This window comes from Somniosus microcephalus, chromosome 8 (genome assembly GCF_052327205.1).
Source record: "Somniosus microcephalus isolate GS21.2 chromosome 8, FLI_Smic_1.0, whole genome shotgun sequence".
NCBI classification, from domain to species: domain Eukaryota; kingdom Metazoa; phylum Chordata; class Chondrichthyes; order Squaliformes; family Somniosidae; genus Somniosus; species Somniosus microcephalus.
In genome coordinates, this window is record NC_140994.1 from 155713361 (window position 1) to 155732888 (window position 19528).

Genomic DNA, 19528 nt, shown 5'->3' on the forward strand with positions numbered 1-19528 from the left:
GCAGAGCAGACCTAATTGGAGGCGGTATCAATGACGGTGCTAAAACAGCAGGAGACCAGTCAGCGCTGACCTAATTGGAGGCGGTATCAGCGGCGGTATTTAAACAGCGGAGACCAGGCAGCGCGGACCTAATTGGAGGCGGTATCAATGGCGGTACTTAAAGAGCGGGAGACCGGGCAGCGCGGACCCAATTGGAGGCATTGTCCGCGGCGGTATTTAAACAGCGGGAGACCAGGCAGCGCGGACGTAATTGGAGTCGGTATCAGCGGCGGTATTTAATCAGCGTAGACCGGGCAGCGCGGACCTAATTGGAGGCGCTATCAGCGGCAGTATTTAAACAGTGGAGACCAGGCAGCGCGGACCTAATTGATGGCGGTATCACCGGCGGTATTTAATCAGTGGGAGATCAGGTAGCGCGGACCTAATTGGAGGCAGTATCAGCGGCAGTGTTTAAACAGGCGGGAGACCGAGCAGTGCGGACCTAATTGGAGGCGGTATCAGCGGCGGTATTTAAACAGTGGAGACCAGGCAGCGCGGACCTAATTGATGGCGGTATCACCGGCGGTATTTAATCAGTGGGAGATCAGGTAGCGGCAACCAAATTGGAGGTGCTATTAGCAGCGGAATTTAAACAGTGGGGTACCAGGCAGCGCAGAGCTAATTGCAGGCGGTATCAGCGGCGGAATTTAAACAGCCGTGACCAGGAGCGCGGACCTAATTGGAGACGGTATCAGCGGCGGTATTTAAACAGCCGGAGATCAGGCAGCTCAGTCCTAATTGCAGGCGGTATCAGTGGCCGTATTTAAGCAGCAGAGACCAGGCAGCATGGACCCAATTGGAGGCAGTATTAGCGGCGGTATTTAAACAGTGCGGGACCAGGCCGTGCGCACATAATTAGAGGCGGTATCAGCGCCGATATTTGGCAGCGGGAGACCAGTCAGCATGGACCTAATTGGAGGCAGTATCAGCGACGGCATTTTGACAACGGGAGATCAGGCAGGGCAGACATAATTGGAGGCAGCATCAGCGTCGGTATTTAAACAGCGGGAGACCAGGCAGCGAGGACCTAATTGGAGGCCGTATCAGCGGCGGTATTTAAACAGCGGGAGTCCGGGCAGCGCCGACCTAATTGGAGGCGGTATCAACAGCGGCATTTAAACAGTGGGATACCAGGCAGCACGGGCCTAATTGGAGGCGGTATCAGCGGCAGTATTTAAACAGCCGTGACCAGGCAGCGCGGACCTAATTGGAGACGGTATCAGCGGCGATATTTGAACAGCGGGAGATCAGGCAGCGTGGACCGAATTGGAGGCGGTATCAGAGGCGGTATTTAAACAGCTGGAGACCAGGCAGCGCAGTCCTAATTGCAGGCGGTATCAGTGGCGATATTTAAACAGCAGAGACCAGGCAGCGCGGATCTAATTGGAAGCGGTATCAGCGGCGATATTTAAACAGCGGGGGACCAGGCAGCATGGACCTAATTGGAGGCGGTATCAGCGGCAGAATTTAAACAGTGGGATACCAGGCAGCACGGACCTAATTGGAGGCAGTATCAGTGGCGGTATTTAAATAATGAGGAACCAGGCAGCACGGACCTAATTGGACGTGGTATCAGCGGCGGTATTTAAACAGCGGGGAAATAGGCAGCACGGACCTAATTGGATGTGGTATCAGCGGCGGTATTGAATCAGTGGGGAACCAGGCAGCGCGGACCTCATTGGAGGCGGTATCAGCGGCAGTATTTAAACAGTGGGAGACCAGGCAGCATGGACCTAATTGGAGGTGGTATCAGCGGCGGTATTTAAACAGCGGGAGGCCAGGCAGCGTCGACCTAATTGGAGGCGGTATCAACAGCGGTATTTAAACAGCGGGAGACCAGGCAGCGCGAACCTAATTGGAGACGGTATCAGCGGTGGTATTTAAATAGTGGGAGACCGGGCAGCACGGACCTAATTGGAGGCGATATCAGCGGCGGTATTTCAACAGCGGGATACCAGGCAGCGCGAACCTAATTGGAGACGGTATCAGCGGTGGTATTTGAACAGCGGGAGACCAGGCAGCACCGACCTAATTGGAGGCGGTATGAGCGGCGGTAAATAAACAGCGGGAGACCAGGCAGCGCGGACCTAATTGGAGGCGGTATCAGCGGCGATATTTAAACAGCGGGAGACCAGGCAGCGCGGACCTAATTGGAGATGGTATCAGCGGCGATATTTAAACAGCGGGAGACCAGGCAGCACTGATCTAATTGGAGGCAGTATCAGCGACGGAATATAAACAGCGGGAGACAAGGCAGCACGGACCTAATTCGAGGTGGTATCAGTGGTGGTATTTAAACAGCGGGAGACCAGGCAGGGCGGACCTAATTGGAGGTGGTATCAGTGGTTGTATTTAAACAGCGGAGACCAGGCAGCGCGGACCTAATTGGAGGTGGTATCAGTGGCAGAGTTTAAACAGGTGAGAGATCAGGCAGAGCGGACCTAATTGGAGGCGATATCAATGGCGGCTGTTATTAAACAGCGGGAGAGCAGGCATGATGGCCCTAATTGGAGGCAGTATCAGCGGCAGTATTTAAACAGCAAGGGACCAGGCAGCGTGGTCCTAATTGGAGGAGGTATCAGCGGCGGCGGTATTTGAACAGCAGGAGTCCGGGCAGTGCCGCCCTAATTGGAGTCGGTATCAGCGGCGATATTTAAACAGCGGGAGACCAGGCAGCGCGGACCTAATTGGAGATGGTATCAGCGGCGATATTTAAACAGCTGGAGACCGGGCAGCATGGAACTAATTGAAGGAGGTATCAGCGGAGGTATTTAAACAGTGGGAGATCAGGCAGCGCGGATCTAATTGGAGGCGGTATCAGCGGCGGAATTTAAACAGTGGGACACCAGGCAGCACGGTCCTAATTGGAGGCGGTATCAGCGGCGGTATTTAAATAACGAGGAACCAGGCAGCACGGACCTAATTGGACGTGGTATCAGCGGGGGTATTTAAACAGCGGGGAACCAGGCAGCATGGACCTAATTGGATGTGGTGTCAGTGGCGGTATTTAAACAGCGGGGAAACAGGCAGCGCGGACCTAATTGGAGGCGGTATCAGAGGCAGTATTTAAACAGCGGGAGACCAGGCAGCACGGACCTAATTGGAGGCGGTATCAGCGGCGGTATTTAATCAACGGAGACCAGGCAGCGAGGACCTAATTGGAGGCGGTATTAGCAGCGGAATTAAAACAGTGGGGTACCAGGTAGCCAGAGCTAATTGCAGCTGGTATCAGCGGCGGTATTTAAACAGCGGTGACCAGGCAGCGCGGAACTAATTGGAGACGGTATCAGCGGTGATATTTAAGCAGCGGGAGACCGGGCAGCACGGACCTAATTGGAGGCGGTATCAGCGGCGGTATTTAAACAGCGGGGGACCAGGCAGCCCGGACCTAATTGGAGGCAGTATCAGCGGCGGTATTTAAACAGCGGGAGACCAGGAAGCCCGGACCTAATTGGAGGAGGTATCAGCGGTGGTATTTAAACAGTGGGGGACCAGGAAGCGTGGATCAAATTGGAGGCAGTATCAGCGGCGGTATTTTAACAGCAGGAGACTAGGCAGCGTGGACCTAATTGGAGGCGGTATCAGCACCGGTATTTTAATAGCGGGAGACCGGGCAGCGCGGACCTAATTGGATGCGGTATCAGCGGCGGTATTTAAACAGCAGGAGACCAGGCAGAGCGGACCTAATTGAAAGCGGTATCAGCGGTGGTATTTAAACAGTGGGAGACCGGGCAGAGTGGACCTAGTTGGAGGCGGTATCAATGACGGTGCTAAATCAGCAGGAGAACAGTCAGCGCTGACCTAATTGGAGGCGGTATCAGCGGCGGTACTTAAAGAGCGGGAGACCGGGCAGCGCGGACCTAATTGGAGGCATTGTCCGCGGCGGTATTTAAACAGCGGGAGACCAGGCAGCGCGGACCTAATTGGAGGCGCTATCAGCGGCAGTATTTAAACAGTGGAGACCAGGCAGCACGGACCTAATTGATGGCGGCATCACCGGCGGTATTTTAGCAGCGGGAGATCAGGTAGTGCGGACTTAATTGGAGGCAGTATCAGCGGCAGTGTTTAAACAGGCGGGAGACCGAGCAGAGCGGACCTAATTGGAGGCGGTATCAGCGGCGGTATTTAAACAGCAGTAGACCAGGCAGAGCGGACCTAATTGGAGGCGATATCAATGGTGGCTGTAATTAAACAATGGGAGACCCGGCAGCACGGACCTAATTGGAGGCGGTATCAGCGGCAGTGTTTAAACAGCAAGGGACCAGGCAGCGTGGTCCTAATTGGAGGCGGTATCAGCGGCGGCGGTATTTGAACAGCAGGAGTCGGGGCAGTGCCGCCCTAATTGGAGGCGGTATCAGTGGCGATATTTAAACAGCGGGAGACCAGGCAGCGCGGACCTAATTGGAGATGGTATCAGCGGCGATATTTAAACAGCGGGAGACCGGGCAGCACGGAACTAATTGAAGGAGGTATCAGCGGAGGTATTTAAACAGTGGGAGGCCAGGCAGCGCGGCCCTAATTGGAGGCGATATCAACAGCGGCATTTAAACACCGGGAGACCAGGCAGCGCGGATCTAATTGGAGATGGTATCAGCGGCGATATTTAAACAGCGGGAGAGCAGGCAGCGCGGACCTAATTGGAGATGTTATCAGCGGCGATATTTAAACAGCGGGAGAACAGGCAGCGCCGACCTAATTGGAGGCGATATCAACAGCGGCATTTAAGCACCGGGAGACCAGGCAGCGCGGATCTAATTGGAGGCGGTATCAGCATCGGTATTTAAACAGCGGGGGACCAGGCTGCACGGATCTAATTGGAAGCGGTGTCAGCGGCGGACTTTAAACAGCAGGATACCAGGCAGCATGGACCTAATTGGAGGCGGTATCAGCGGCGGTATTTAAACAGCGGGGGACCAGGCAGCATGGACCTAATTGGACGTGGTATCAGCGGCGGTATTTAAACAGCGGGGAACCATGCAGCACGGACCTAATTGGATGTGGTATCAGCGGCAGTATTTAAACAGCGGGAGACCAGGCAGCATGGACCTAATTGGAGGCGGAATCAGCGGCGGTATTTAATCAGCGGAGACCAGGCAGCCAGGACCTAATTGGAGGCGGTATCAGCGGCGGAATTTAAACAGTGGAGTACCAGGCAGCGCAGAGCTAATTGCAGGCGATATCAGCGGCGGTATTTAAACAGCGGTGACCAGGCCGCGACGACCTAATTTGAGACGGTATCAGCGGTGATATTTAAACATCGGGAGACCGGGCAGCACGGACCTAATTGGAGGCGATATCAGCGGCGGCGGTATTTGAACAGCGGGAGACCAGGCAGTGCGGACCTAGTTGGAGGCGGTATCAGCGGCGGTATTTAAACAGCTGGAGACCAGGCAGCGTCGACCGAATTGGAGGTGATATGAACAGCGGCATTTAAACAACGGGAGACCAGGCAGCGCGGATCTAATTCGAAACGGTATCAGCGGCGATATTTAAACAGCAGGGGACCAGGCAGCACGGACCTAATTGGAGGCGGTATCAGCGGCGGAATTTAAACAGCGGGACACCAGGCTGCACGGACCTAATTGGAGGCGGTATCAACGGCAGTATTTAAACAGCGGGGACCAGGCAGCACGGACCTAATTGGAGGTAGTATCAGTGGCAGTATTTAAACAGCGGGGGACCAGGCAGCACGGACCTAATTGGAGGCGGTATCAGCGGCGGTATTTAAATAACGAGGAACCAGGCAGCACGGACCTAATTGGACGCAGTATCAGCGGCGGTATTTAAACAGCGGGGGACCAGGCAGCACGGACTTAATTGGAGGCGGTAATTGCGGCAGTATTTAAACAGCTGGAGACCAGGCAGCACGGACCTAATTATAGACGGTATCAGCGGAGGTATTGAAGCAGCAGAGACCAGGCAGCGCGGACCTAATTGGAGGCGGTATTAGCGGCGGAATGTAAACAGTGGGGTACCAAGCAGCGCAGAGCTAATTGCAGGCGGTATCAGCGGCGGTATTTAAACAGCGGTGACCAGGCAGCGCGGACCTAATTGGAGACGGTATCAGCGGTGATATTTAAACATCGGGAGACCGGGCAGCACGGACCTAATTGGAGGCGATATCAGCGGCGGCGGTATTTGAGCAGCGTGAGACCAGGCAGCGCAGACCTAATTGGAGGCGGTATCAGCGGCGGTATTTAAGCAGCTGGAGACCAGGCAGCGTGGACCTAATTGGAGGTGGTATCAGCGGCGGTATTTAAACAGCGCGGGACCAGGCCTTGCGCACATAATTAGAGGCGGTATCGGCGCCGATATTTAGCAGCGGGAGAACAGTCAGCGCAGACCTAATTGGAGGCAGTATCAGCAGCGGCATTTTAACAACGGGAGATCAGGCAGGGCAGACATAATTGGAGGCAGCATCAGCGTCGTTATTTAAACAGCGGGAGACCAGGCAGCGAGGCCCTAATTGGAGGCGGCATCAGCGGCAGTATTTAAACAGCGGGAGTCCGGGCAGCGCCGGCCTAATTGGAGGAGATATCAACAGCGGCATTTAAACACCGGGAGACCAGGCAGCGCGGATCTAACTGGAAGCAGTATCAGCGGTGGTATTTAAACAGCGAGGGACCAGGCAGCACGGACCTAATTGGAGGCGGTATCAGCGGCGGAATTTAAACAGCGGGACACCAGGCAGCACGGACCTAATTGGAGGCGGTATCAGTGGCGGTATTTAAACAGCGGGGACCAGGCAGCACGGACCTAATTGGAGGCGGTATCAGCGGCGGTATTTAAATAACGAGGAACCAGGCAGCACGGCCCTAATTGGACGTGGTATCAGCGGCGGTATTTAAACAGCGGGGAACCAGGCAGCACGGACCTAATTGGATGCGGTATCAGCAGCGGTATTTAAACAGCGGGGAACCAGGCAGCACGGACCTAATTGGAGACAGTAGCAGCGGCGGTATTTTAACAGCGGGAGACCAGGAGGCACGGACCTAATTGGAGGAGGTACCAGCGGCAGTATTTAAACAGTGGGGGACCAGGCAGCGTGGATCTAATTAGAGGCAGTATCTGTTGTGTCTGTGTCTAATAAGACACAGACTGCAGGAGAACGGTACAACAGGTGTTTACTCAACGTGGCTCACACTGGAACTGGTCTGTACAGATTACTACTCAGTGCTATATACAGGTGCGGTCACTGCCGGTACTGCAGTATACATGAGCTGTAAAAGATAGTTCCCCCCTTAAAGGTATATACATTACAATTCCTCCCCTTTTAGATTAAGAGTACCATAACACTCATTTAACAATTAAATATCAAACTAATTACAATTAACACTTTTCACATGCAACATTAGCTGAAAATAATCTATTTATATATTCAGTCTTTGGGGAGGCTTCCTGATCCTTTCTGGATAGCGCCTTTCCAAAGTGTCTTGCTCTTGGTGCGGAGGCGATTCTGGCCCCCTGTTGTCGGTTGGTTCATCAGCTTCCGATGCTACTGTTTCTGGGGTAGATGCGACCTGTACGTCGGGTTCATCACCAGGTACGTATGGGCGAGGCATAGGGTTGACTTGTTCCTGTGAATCTAGGATCCTGTCAGCATGGCGTCTCACGATGCTCTCCCCAACGTCCACTGTGTACATTTGTGGGCCCTGCCCTGTGCATATCGTTCCTGGCTGCCATTTTTCTGTTCGGTAGTTGCGGGCCAAGACTGGTTGCCTTACATTGAAGCTCCTTGTTGGCTTCTCATGAATGTGCTGTAATTGCTTACTCTCAACATCTCTTCGTACGTTTGGTCTGAGCAAATCCAGGCGAGATCTTATCCTTCGGTTAAAGAACATCATGGCTGGGGCCTGGTTGGTGACTGCATGTGTCGCATTCCGGTAGGCGAACAGGAAATTGTTCACCTTGTGCTGCAGCGGAATGTTGTCATTGTACATAGTCTTTATTGGCTTCTTAAAGGTTTGTACGAACCTCTCAGCCAATCCATTTGTGGCTGGATGATACGGGGCGGATGTGTAATGCCTTACCCCATTCTTTTTCAAGAACCTCCGGAACTCTTCGGACACAAACTGTGGTCCGTTGTCGGAGCAAATCTGTTCTGGCAAGCCATTCCTGGCAAAAATGGTCCGTAGGACTGCAATAGTTTTCTCCGTGGTGGTGGAGGACATTTTGATGACCTCAGGCCATTTCGAGTGCGCATCCACGGCTATTAAAAACATTGAGTCCATGAATGGACCAGCAAAATCAATATGCACCCGTTGCCATGGAGATGAGGGCCACTCCCATGGGTGTAGAGGGGCCTGTGGTGGTGCATTTTGGACTTTCTGGCACCCTGAGCAGCTCTTGGTCAGGTCCTCGATTTGTTTATCGATTCCCGGCCACCACACATAAGCCCTGGCTAGGCTTTGCATTTTTACCCCTCCCAGATGACCCTCATGAAGCTCATTGAGCACTCTCTCCCTTAACTTGGGTGGAATTACCACTCGGGATCCACACATCAAGGTCCCCCGGCACACTGACAGCTGTTCTCTCCTTGTCGAGAATGCTGGCAACAGTGAGTCGCCATGTGCTGGCCATCCCTTCACCGTCAAATCATATACCCGAGACAGTGTCGGGTCATTTCGGGTTTCCTTTTCGATACAAGCGTTAGTTACCGGTAGTTATTCAACTATAGTCGAATGGAATATTTCAACAGGATCCACTGCTGGTGCTTCCTTCCTGTAGGCAGTGGCAGGCGTGATAGCCCATCAGCATTTCCATGCTGTTTCGTGCCCTTATATTCAATCTCATAGTGGTGCGCCCCTAGAAAAAGTGACCATCTTTGTAGTCATTACGCAGTCATCACCGGAACGCCCTTCTTCGGATTAAAAATGGAGACAAGAGGCTGGTGATCAGTCAGCAAGGTGAATTTCTGCCCGTGCAGATAGTGACTGAACTTTTTCACTCCCCACACTAGGCTGAGGGCCTCCCTGTCAATCTGGGCATAGTTACACTCGGCTGATGTTAGTGATCATGACGCAAAGGCTATTGGCCTCTCTGAGCCGTCCGAGAATTTGTGCGACAGCACCACTCCAATGCCGTACGGTGATGCATCACATGCCAACTGAATTGGTAATGCCGGGTTGTAATGGGCCAATACCTCTTTCGATGTGATTAGTGTTTTGCTCTTCTGGATAGCTCGCCTACATTCGTCACTCCACTTCCATGGCACCCCAGTTTGCAGTAGGGTGTTCAGTGGGTGTAGTATTGTAGACAACTTTGGCAAGAACTTATGGTAGTAGTTTACCAGCCCAAGGAACAACCTCAGTTGTGACACATTTTCTGGTGCTGGAGCCTTGACTGCTGCCTCAATCTTCTCTGGGGACTTATGTAACCCCTCTTTATCGATAACGTGGCCACAATACGCGATCTGTTTTCTAAAAAACTCGCATTTGGGGCGGTTAGCTCGGAGCCCATATTCCTGCAATCTAGTGAGCACCTGCTCCACGTTGGCAAGGTGCTCACTGTCATTTTCGCCCTTGACCAGGATGTCGTCCAAATAACACTGGGTCCCTGGGATCCCTTGCAGGACTTGTTCCATTGCCCTTTGCCAAATAGCCGGAGCTGATGCTACCCCGAATACCAGCCAGTTGTATTGGTAGAGACCTTTATGGGTGTTGATTGTGAGGTATTTTTTTGATGCTTCTTCTACCTCCATTTGCAGGTACGCCTGGGCCAGATCAATCTTAGTGAAGCATTTCCCTCCAGATAGCCAGGCGAAAATATCTTCAATCCGCGGAAGTGGATATTGTACGGTGTGAAGGATCGGGTTCACTGTTACCTTAAAGTCCCCACAGATGCGAACCTTCCGTGGGTCCCCAGGCGTGCTGCTCAACGACTTTTTCATCACAGGGATGATGGGTGTAGCCCACTCGCTCCAGTCTACCTTGGACAGTACACCTGAACGTTCCAGACTCTCCAGCTCTGCTTCGACGGCTGGGCGGATCGCATAAGGTAGCGGTCTGGCCTTAAAAAATTTTGGGCTTGCGTTTTCTTCAATTTTAATCGTCGCTGTCATGCCTTTTAGTGTTCCGAGTCCTTGCTGGAACACTTCTTTCGCGTCAGTTAGGATCTTTGACAGTCACCCAGGTGTGACGTCATCATCCTTCTTGTCAGCCACAGTCAGTGCCTGTCTGGAATGCCAATCCAGTTGTATTTTCTGGATCCATTCACGTCCCAGTATGGTGGTCCTCCATCTTGCAATACATATAGGTCTAGTTTTGGTGTTTCCTTACCGTTATATATAACGGTCACCCTTACTTTTCCTTTGGGGTAGACTTTTTGCCCCGTGTATGTCTTCAAAATAATTTTTGTGTCTCTCAAGGGTATGTGTGAGAATAGCCGCTCGTAGTCCCATCAGTTTATGACTGTTAGGGCTGATCCTGTGTCCAATTCCATCTTTACCTGGACTCCTGCTATCTTGAGAGTGACCCAAATGGTTCGGTGATCCTCCGTTGTGATCACATTATGTATTTTCAGACAACTCAGTTCCCTGCTTTCGGAGTCGTTATCACTCTTTTGTTTGTCTGAACTATTCTCCGTCATCTTATGTACCTTCTTGTACTTTTCTTTGGTAGGTTTCTTATTGCTGGTTTTCTTTCCCGACCTGCAGACTCGTGCTATGTGTCCTACTTTTCCACACTGTCTGCACACTCTGTCTTTGAACCAGCAATCATTCTGGTCGTGTGTTGTTCTGCCACAGCGATAGCACTTCTCTGTTCCATATGACATTTCGTTTGTGCCATATTCTTGCGGTCTCTGTTGTATCTCTGCAGCGCCCCGTGCTGCTGCTTCATATGATACCGCAATGCTGAAAGCCTTTTCCAGCGTAAGGTCCTTTTCAGATAAAAGCCGTTTCTGGGTTCCTTCACTTTGAAGCCCACACACAAACTTGTCCCTTAAGGTATCTGCCAGTCCCGCTCCAAACTGGCAGTGTTTCGATAGTTTGTGCAGTTCTGTTAAATAATCAGCATTGCTTTCATCCTTATGCTGGTTCCGTTTGTGAAACTTGAATCTTTCTGCTATCAGCAGCAGTGTGGGGTTTAAATGTTCCTGTAGTGTCGTTACTATGTCTTCAAAACTATTTTCCATTGGCTTCGTTGGGGTTACTAGATTTCGTAATAAACCATACGTCTTTGCACCCATTAAATTTAACAATACCGATGCTTTCTTGTCATCTGACACCTCATTTGCCTTGCAGTATACCTCCATTCATTCGACATATGTAGTTCAATCTTCGACTTCATTGTCAAATGCGGTGATACTGCCACTCTTCGGCATTTTGGGTGTGGTTTACAATGGCGTCTCCCGCGCTTTGCTTCCTCCCCCGCTGCTGCCAACGCCGCTCCCGGCGGTTCTCGTGGCAATGGCGGTGCCCTGTAGGTTTCGCGCGCTTCTCCTGCGCTGCTGCCAACGCCGCTCTCGGCGGTCCTCGTGGCAATGGCGGCGCCTCGCGGGTTTCGGCACCTCTCTCTCTCCCTCTCTTCGACGCTGCTTGGCCCCTGAACACCGGCTGCGCCCTGTGCGCTCTGCCCTCTCTCTCTCTCCCCCGTCGACGCTGCTCAGCCCTTTGCTGTGCCGCTCAGTCGGGCTCTAGCCCGCCGCTGTCCGGGAATGGTCTGCGCACTACCTGTTGCCAGCCCATTTCGCTGGACCACCTCGACTGGAAAGCAAAGCCTGGCTCTCGACAGCCTCCCCCGCAATTCTCAAGTCTCTGCTGGATGACTTGGCGGTTGCCCGTGGTCGACGCCCGAGTCTCTGGCCTTGACCTCCAATCCACTGCCCTCCAGGAACGAATCCCCGGGAGGTGATGCAGAGTTGCAGGTAGGTTCGGACTTGCCTTGTCGCCAGTGTTGTGTCTGTGTATAATAAGACACAGGCTGCAGGAGAACGGTACAACAGGAGTTTACTTAATGTGACTCACACTGGAACTGATCTGTACAGATTACTACTCAGTGCTATATACAGGTGTGGTCACTGCCGGTACTGCAGTATACATGAGCTGTAAAAGATAGTTCCCCCCTTAAAGGTATATACATTACAGTATCACCGGCGGTATTTAAACAGCGGTAGACCAGTTAGTGCCGACCTAATTGGAGGCGGTATCAATGGCGTTATTTAAACAGCGGGGGACCACGCAGCACGGACCTAATTGGAGGGGGTATCAACGGTGGTATTTAAACAGCGGAACACCAGGCAGCATGGACCTAATTGGAGGCGGTATCAACGGCGGTATTTAAGCAGCGCGGGACCAGGCAGCGCGGACCTAATTGGAGGCGGTATCAGTGGCGATATTTAAAAAGCGGGAGACCAGGCAGCGCGGACCTAATTGGAGGCGGTATCAGTGGCGATATTTAAACAGCGGGAGACCAGGCAGCGCGGACCTAATTCAACGCGGTATCAGCGGCAATATTTAAACAGCAGGAGACCAGGCAGCACGGACCTAATTGGAGGTGGTATCAGTTGCGGTATTTAAACAGTGGGAGACCACGCAGCGCGGACCTAATTCAACGTGGTATCAGCGGCAATATTTAAACAGCAGGAGACCAGGCAGCACGGACCTAATTGGAGGAGGTATCAGTTGCGGTATTTAAACAGCGGGTGACCAGTCAGCGCGGACCTAATTGGAGGCAGTATCAGCGGCGGCATTTTAACAACGGGAGATCAGACAGAGCAGACATAATTGGAGGCAGCATCAGCGTCGGTATTTAAACAGCGGGAGTCCGGGCAGCGCCGACCTAATTGGAGGCGGTATCAGCGGCGTTATTTAAACAGCGGGGGACCACGCAGCACGGACCTAATTGGAGGCGGTATCAACGGCGGTATTTAAACAGCGGAACACCAGGCAGCATGGACCTAATTGGAGGCGGTATCAGCGGCGATATTTAAACAGCGGGAGACCAGGCAGCGAGGTCCTAATTGGAGGTGGTATCAGCAGCGGTATTTAAGCAGCTGGTGGCAAGGCAGCGCAGACCTAATTGGAGGCGCTATCAGCGGTGCTATTTAAACAGTGGAGACCAGGCAGCGAGGTCCTAATTGGAGGCAGTATCAGCGGCGGTATTTAATCAGCGGGAGACCAGGCAGCGGCGACCAAATTGGAGGCGGTATTAGCGGCAGAATTTAAACAGTGGGGGACCAGGCAGCACGGACCTAATTGGAGGCGGTATCAGCGGAGGTACTTAAATAGCAGTGACCAGACAGCGCAGACCTAATTGGAGGCGGTATCAGCGGCGGTACTTAAATAGGGGTGACCAGACAGCGCAGACCTAATTGGAGACGGTATCAATGGTGATATTTAAATAGCGGGAGACCGGGCAGCACAGACCTAATTGGAGGCGATATCAGCGGCGGCGGTATTTGAACAGCGGGAGACCAGGCAGCGCGGACCTAATTGGAGGCGGTATCAGCGGCGGTATTTAAACAGCTGGAGACCAGGCAGCACGGTCCCAATTGCAGGCGGTATCAGTGACTGTATTTAAGCAGCAGAGACCAGGCAGCGTGGACCTAATTGGAGGAGGTATCAGCGGCGGTATTTAAACAGCTTGGGACCAGGCCGTGCGCACATAATTAGAGGCGGCATCGGCGCCGATATTTAGCAGCGGGAGACCAGTCAGCGCGGACCTAATTGGAGGCAGTATCAGCGGCGGCATTTTAACAACGAGAGATCAGACAGAGCAGACACAATTGGAGGCAGCATCAGCGTCGGTATTTAAACAGCGGGAGACCAGGCAGCGAGGACCTAATTGGAGGCGGTATCAGCGGCGTTATTTAAACAGCGGGTGACCACGCAGCACAGACCTAATTGGAGATGGTATCAGCGGCGTTATTTAAACAGCGGGTGACCACGCAGCATGGACCTAATTGGAGACGGTATCAACGGCGATATTTAAACAGCGCGTGACCAGGCAGCGCGGACCTAATTGGAGGCGGTATCAGCGGCGATATTTAAACAGCGGGAGACCAGGCAGCGCGGACCTAATTGGAGGCAGTATCAGCGGCGGCATTTTAACAACGGGAGATCAGACAGAGCAGACATAATTGGAGGCAGCATCAGCGTCGGTATTTAAACAGCGGGAGTCCGGGCAGCGCCGACCTAATTGGAGGCGGTATCAGCGGCGTTATTTAAACAGCGGGGGACCACGCAGCACGGACTTAATTGGAGGCGGTATCAACGGCGGTATTTAAACAGCGGAACACCAGGCAGCATGGACCTAATTGGAGGCCGTATCAGCGGCTGTATTTGAACAGCGGGAGACCAGGCAGCACGGACCTAATTGGAGGTGGTATCTGCAGCGGTATTTAAGCAGCTGGTGGCAAGGCAGCGCAGACCTAATTGGAGGCGCTATCAGCGGCGGTATTTAAACAGCGGGAGACCAGGCAGCGGCGACCAAATTGGAGGCGGTATTAGCGGCGGAATTTAAACAGTGGGGGACCAGGCAGCATGGACCTAATTGGAGGCGGTATCAGTGGAGGTACTTAAATAACGGTGACCAGACAGCGCAGACCTAATTGGAGGCGGTATCAGCGGCGGTACTTAAATAGCGGTGACCAGACAGCGCAGACCTAATTGGAGACGGTATCAATGGTGATATTTAAATAGCGGGAGACCGGGCAGCACAGACCTAATTGGAGGCGATATCAGCGGCGGCGGTATTTGAACAGCGGGAGACCAGGCAGCGCGGACCTAATTGGAGGCGTTATCAGCGGCGGTATTTAAACAGCTGGAGACCAGGCAGCACGGTCCCAATTGCAGGCGGTATCAGTGGCCGTATTTAAGCAGCAGAGACCAGGCAGCATGGACCTAATTGGAGGAGGTATCAGCGGCGGTATTTAAACAGCGTGGGACCAGGCCGTGCGCACATAATTAGAGGCGGTATCGGCGCCGATATTTAGCAGCGGGAGACCAGTCAGCGCGGACCTAATTGGAGGCAGTATCAGCGGCGGCATTTTAACAACGAGAGATCAGACAGAGCAGACATAATTGGAGGCAGCATCAGCGTCGGTATTTAAACAGCGGGAGACCAGGCAGCGAGGACCTAATTGGAGGCGGTATCAGCGGCGTTATTTAAACAGCGGGTGACCACGCAGCACGGACCTAATTGGAGACGGTATCAACGGCGACATTTAAACAGCGCGTGACCAGGCAGCGCGGACCTAATTGGAGGCGGTATCAGCGGCGATATTTAAACAGCGGGAGACCAGGCAGCGCGGACCTAATTGGAGGCGGTATCAGCGGCGATATTTAAACAGCGGGAGACCAGGCAGCACGGACCTAATTCAACGCGGTATCAGCGGCAATATTTAAACAGCAGGAGACCAGGCAGCACGAGCCTAATTGGAGGTGGTATCAGTTGCGGTATTTAAACAGCGGGTGACCAGTCAGCGCGGACCTAATTGGAGGCATTATCAGCGGCGGCATTTTAACAACGGGAGATGAGACAGAGCAGACATAATTGGAGGCAGCATCAGCGTCGGTATTTAAACTGCGGGAGTCCGGGCAGCGCCGACTTTATTGGAGGCGGTATCAACAGCGTTATTTAAACAGCGGGGGACCACGCAGCACGGACCTAATTGGAGGCGGTATCAACGGCGGTATTTAAACAGCGGAACACCAGGCAGCATGGACCTAATTGGAGGCGGTATCAGCGGCGATATTTAAACAGCGGGAGACCAGGCAGCGCGGACCTAATTGGTGGCGGTATCAGCGGTGATATTTAAACAGCGGGAGACCAGGCAGCGCGGACCTAATTGGAGGTGGTATCAGCAGCGGTATTTAAGCAGCTGGTGGCAAGGCAGCGCAGACCTAATTGGAGGCGCTATCAGCGGTGCTATTTAAACAGCGGGCGATCAGGCAGCGCGGACCTAATTGGTGGCAGTATCAGCGGCGGTATTTAAACAGCGGGAGACCAGGCTGCACGTACCTAATTGGAGGCGGTATCAGCGATGGTATTTAAACAGCGGGAGACTGGGCAGCGTGGACCTAATTGGAGGCGGTATCAGTGGTCATATTTAAACAGCGGGAGACCGGGCAGCATGGACCTAATTGGAGGTGTTATCAGCAGCGGTATTTAAACAGCCGGAGACCCGGCAGCGCGGTCCTAATTGGAGGTGGTATCAGTGGCCGTATTTAAGCAGCAGGAGACCAGGCAGCGTGGACCTAATTGGAGGCGGTATCAGCTGCGGTATTTAAACAGCGCGGGACCAGGCCGTGCGCACCTAATTAGAGGCGGTATCGGCAGCGATATTTAGCAGCGGGAGACCGGTCAGCGCAGACCTAATTGGAGGCAGTATCAGCGGCGGCATTTGAACAACGGGAGACCAGGCAGGGTGGACATAATTGGAGGCGGCATCTGCTTCGGTATTTAAACAGCGGGAGACCAGGCAGCGAGGACCTAATTGGAGGCAGTATCAGCAGCTGTAGTTAAACAGCGGGAGTCTGGGCAGCGCTGACCTAATTGGAGGCGGTATCAGCGGCGGTATTTAAACAGCGGGGTACCACGCAGCACGGACCTAATTGGAGGCGGTATCAATGGCGGTATTTAAACAGTGGGAGACCAGGCAGCGCGGACCTAATTGGAGACGGTATCAGTGGCGGTAATTAAACAGCAGGAGACCGGGCAGCACGGACAGGTGAGTGTAAATAAGTAAAAAGTATTCGAAGTCTTACGTCACCAGAAAGCAGGTAATTGATTGGTTGGTGAGTATTTCTCTATTTCTCGCTTTTTTCCAAACTTGGGCGTCTAAATTTGGTGTAGATCCAAAGATATACGTGTTTCAAATTTTAAAAACTAATTAATTAATTAATTGAGACCAGGCAATGTGTTGTTGTTTTTGCATGTTGGTGCTGGTGGACACCATTGAGGTCCAGGGCGACCACATCTGCAGCAAATGTTGGTTGCTCCAGGAACTTCAGCTCAGAGTTGATGAGCTGGAGTCCACGCTTCGGACACTGCGACACGTTAGGGAGGGGGAGCGTTACCTGGACATCAAGTTCCAGGAGGCAGTCACACCCACTAGAGTACTTACTTCCAATTTGGCCCATGATCAGGGACAGGAGTGTGTGACTACAAGCAAGGCAGATATTGGGATCCAGGAGGTAGTGATGGAGGAGCCTCAGCCCTTGGCATTGTCCAACAGGTACGAGATTCTTGCTCCCTGTGTGGACGAGGCCAGGGTCTGCAGGGAGGAAGAGCATTCTGACCACAGCACCATGGTACAGGGAGCCATTCAAGTGGGGCGAGTAAAAAGAAATGTTGTAGTGATTGGGGACAGTATAGTGAGGGGGATAGATACCGTTCTCTGCAGCCGAGAGCATGAGTCCCGAAGGCTGTGTTGCCTGCCCGGTGCCAGGGTTAACGACATCTCTTCTGGGCTGGAGAGGAACTTGGAGTGGGAGGGGGAAGATCCAATTGTCATGGTTCATGTAGGTACCAATGACATAGGCAGGGCAAAGAAAGAGGTTCTGCTGAGGGAGTATGAGTAGCTAGGGGCTAAATTAAAAAGCAGAACCACAAAGGTAATAATCTCTGGATTACTACTGTTCGGGGGCCTGTAGATTACACCCACCAGAGATGAGCGAATTTGCATAGGGTAAATAAGATCAGAGAAATTAACGAGTTACTCAAAGACTAGTGTGGGAGAAATGGGTTTTGATTTGTGGGGCACTGGCTCCAGTACTAGGATAAGAGGGAGCTGTTCCATTGGGACGGGCTTCACTGGAAACATGCTTGGGCTAGAGTCCTGGCGAATTGAATAACTAGGGCTGTAGACAGGGCTTTAAATTAAATAGTGGGGGGGAGGGTCCAGGTGAGCGGGAATTTAAAAAGTCAATGAGAAATGAGAAAACAATAGAGCAGGATAGAGATGGAGGAAATAATAATGAGAGTGTGACAGGAAGGGACAGAGGCCTAGAAATTTAGTATAGCCACTTTTGGGGCGGTAAAGTCGGGCGGCCGCTAAAGTTTGCGCCCGCCGGCAAGTGGAGGCCACTTCGCTGATATTCAGTAGCTTTGGCCAAGGAGTTTGCTCGAGCGCTAAAACTGGCGATGCACGGCTATCTTTAGGCGCTAAGCCGGCAGTGCAGACTGATACCGCCGAGGCCGGGCGCAGCGCAGGTGCGGTCATGTTTTGATTGACAGCAGACACCCTGGTGCCGGCCAGCTCTTAAAGGGGGAAGGGTCGACTTGGTCTGCTGCCACGCCCTGGATACTGCAGCCCTCCAGCTAGGCCTAAACACTGCTGCTGGAGAGAAATAGCGCCAGGAAGGATGCAGAGGGCCCGTGAGCGAGCGCAGCGCTTCTCTGCCCATGATTTAAAGGTGCTGGTTAGGGCTTTGGAGAGGAGACGCCATATCTTGTTCCCGGACAGTGGCAAGAAGCCTGCCACCAGGGTGTACAGGAGAGCCTGGAGGGATATCGCCCAGAGGGTCACAGCCACCTGCGATGTCCCCAGGACTGGTGTCCAATGCCGGAAAAAGTTTAACGACCTCACTCGGATTGTCAGGGTGAGTACCCTTTCCAGTGTCCTCCTCATCCTTGCATGTGCACCTCACATTATGGGCAAAGGGACCTCAAAGCCCTAATGGCCAGCCCTCATCCAGCAGCTATGGCACTGGCATGAACATCAATTGCACTTTCTGCACTTTACACACTGGCCAAGCTATTCGACCATGGGAGGCAGTGCACACAACAACAGGGCACCACACTGGCCAAGCTTATTCGACCATGGGAGGCAGTGCACACAACAACAGGGCACCACACTGTACTTAGAGGCCGTCCTTTCTCTTGCAGGCCAAGCTGGCCCAGAATCTGAAGAGCCGGACTGTCACCGGGGGAGGCCGTCCCCAGTTCCAGCAGCTCAGTGACCTGGAGGAGCGCGTGGGTCGACTCATGGGTGGCCGCCTGATTGGCCCCGTTGCATGTGGAGATGCCGACCCTGTGCTGGGCCCCAATGGTAAGGACATGACCTTTTGGACCTCTCTCATTCCCCTTGCGCTTCAGATCTACATCCTTTGCCACTGTCCGACCAATGCGCAGAATGCCACCACTCATGCCTCCCTCGCTGATGCCCTGTCCTCACTCTAAAGCTACTCTTGTGCCTTCCTGCTTTCAGCTGGTGAGGAGGAGGTCCCTGAGGCTGCGACTGACAGTCCCTCGGAAGAGGAGGACGAGGAGGAGCAAGAGGAAGGCGGCCCATCGGGGGAACCCTCATCCGCGCCAGGGGATGGCAATGGAGGGGACACGTCTTCCCTGGAGGAGAGCCAGGGGGAAGTGTTGCAGGGGGGTGCAGCTCCTGTGCCCAGTGGCGTCCAGCCACGCGGGAAGGGTCGGGCAGCTCGGCGGCCTTCTCCCCAGAGGGAGAGTCTGGCCTCCAGTCCGGAGACAGTCCTCGCCCAGGAGGTGCGCCTCCTTGATCAAATGTCCGCGGACTCGGATCGTCGGCACACCGA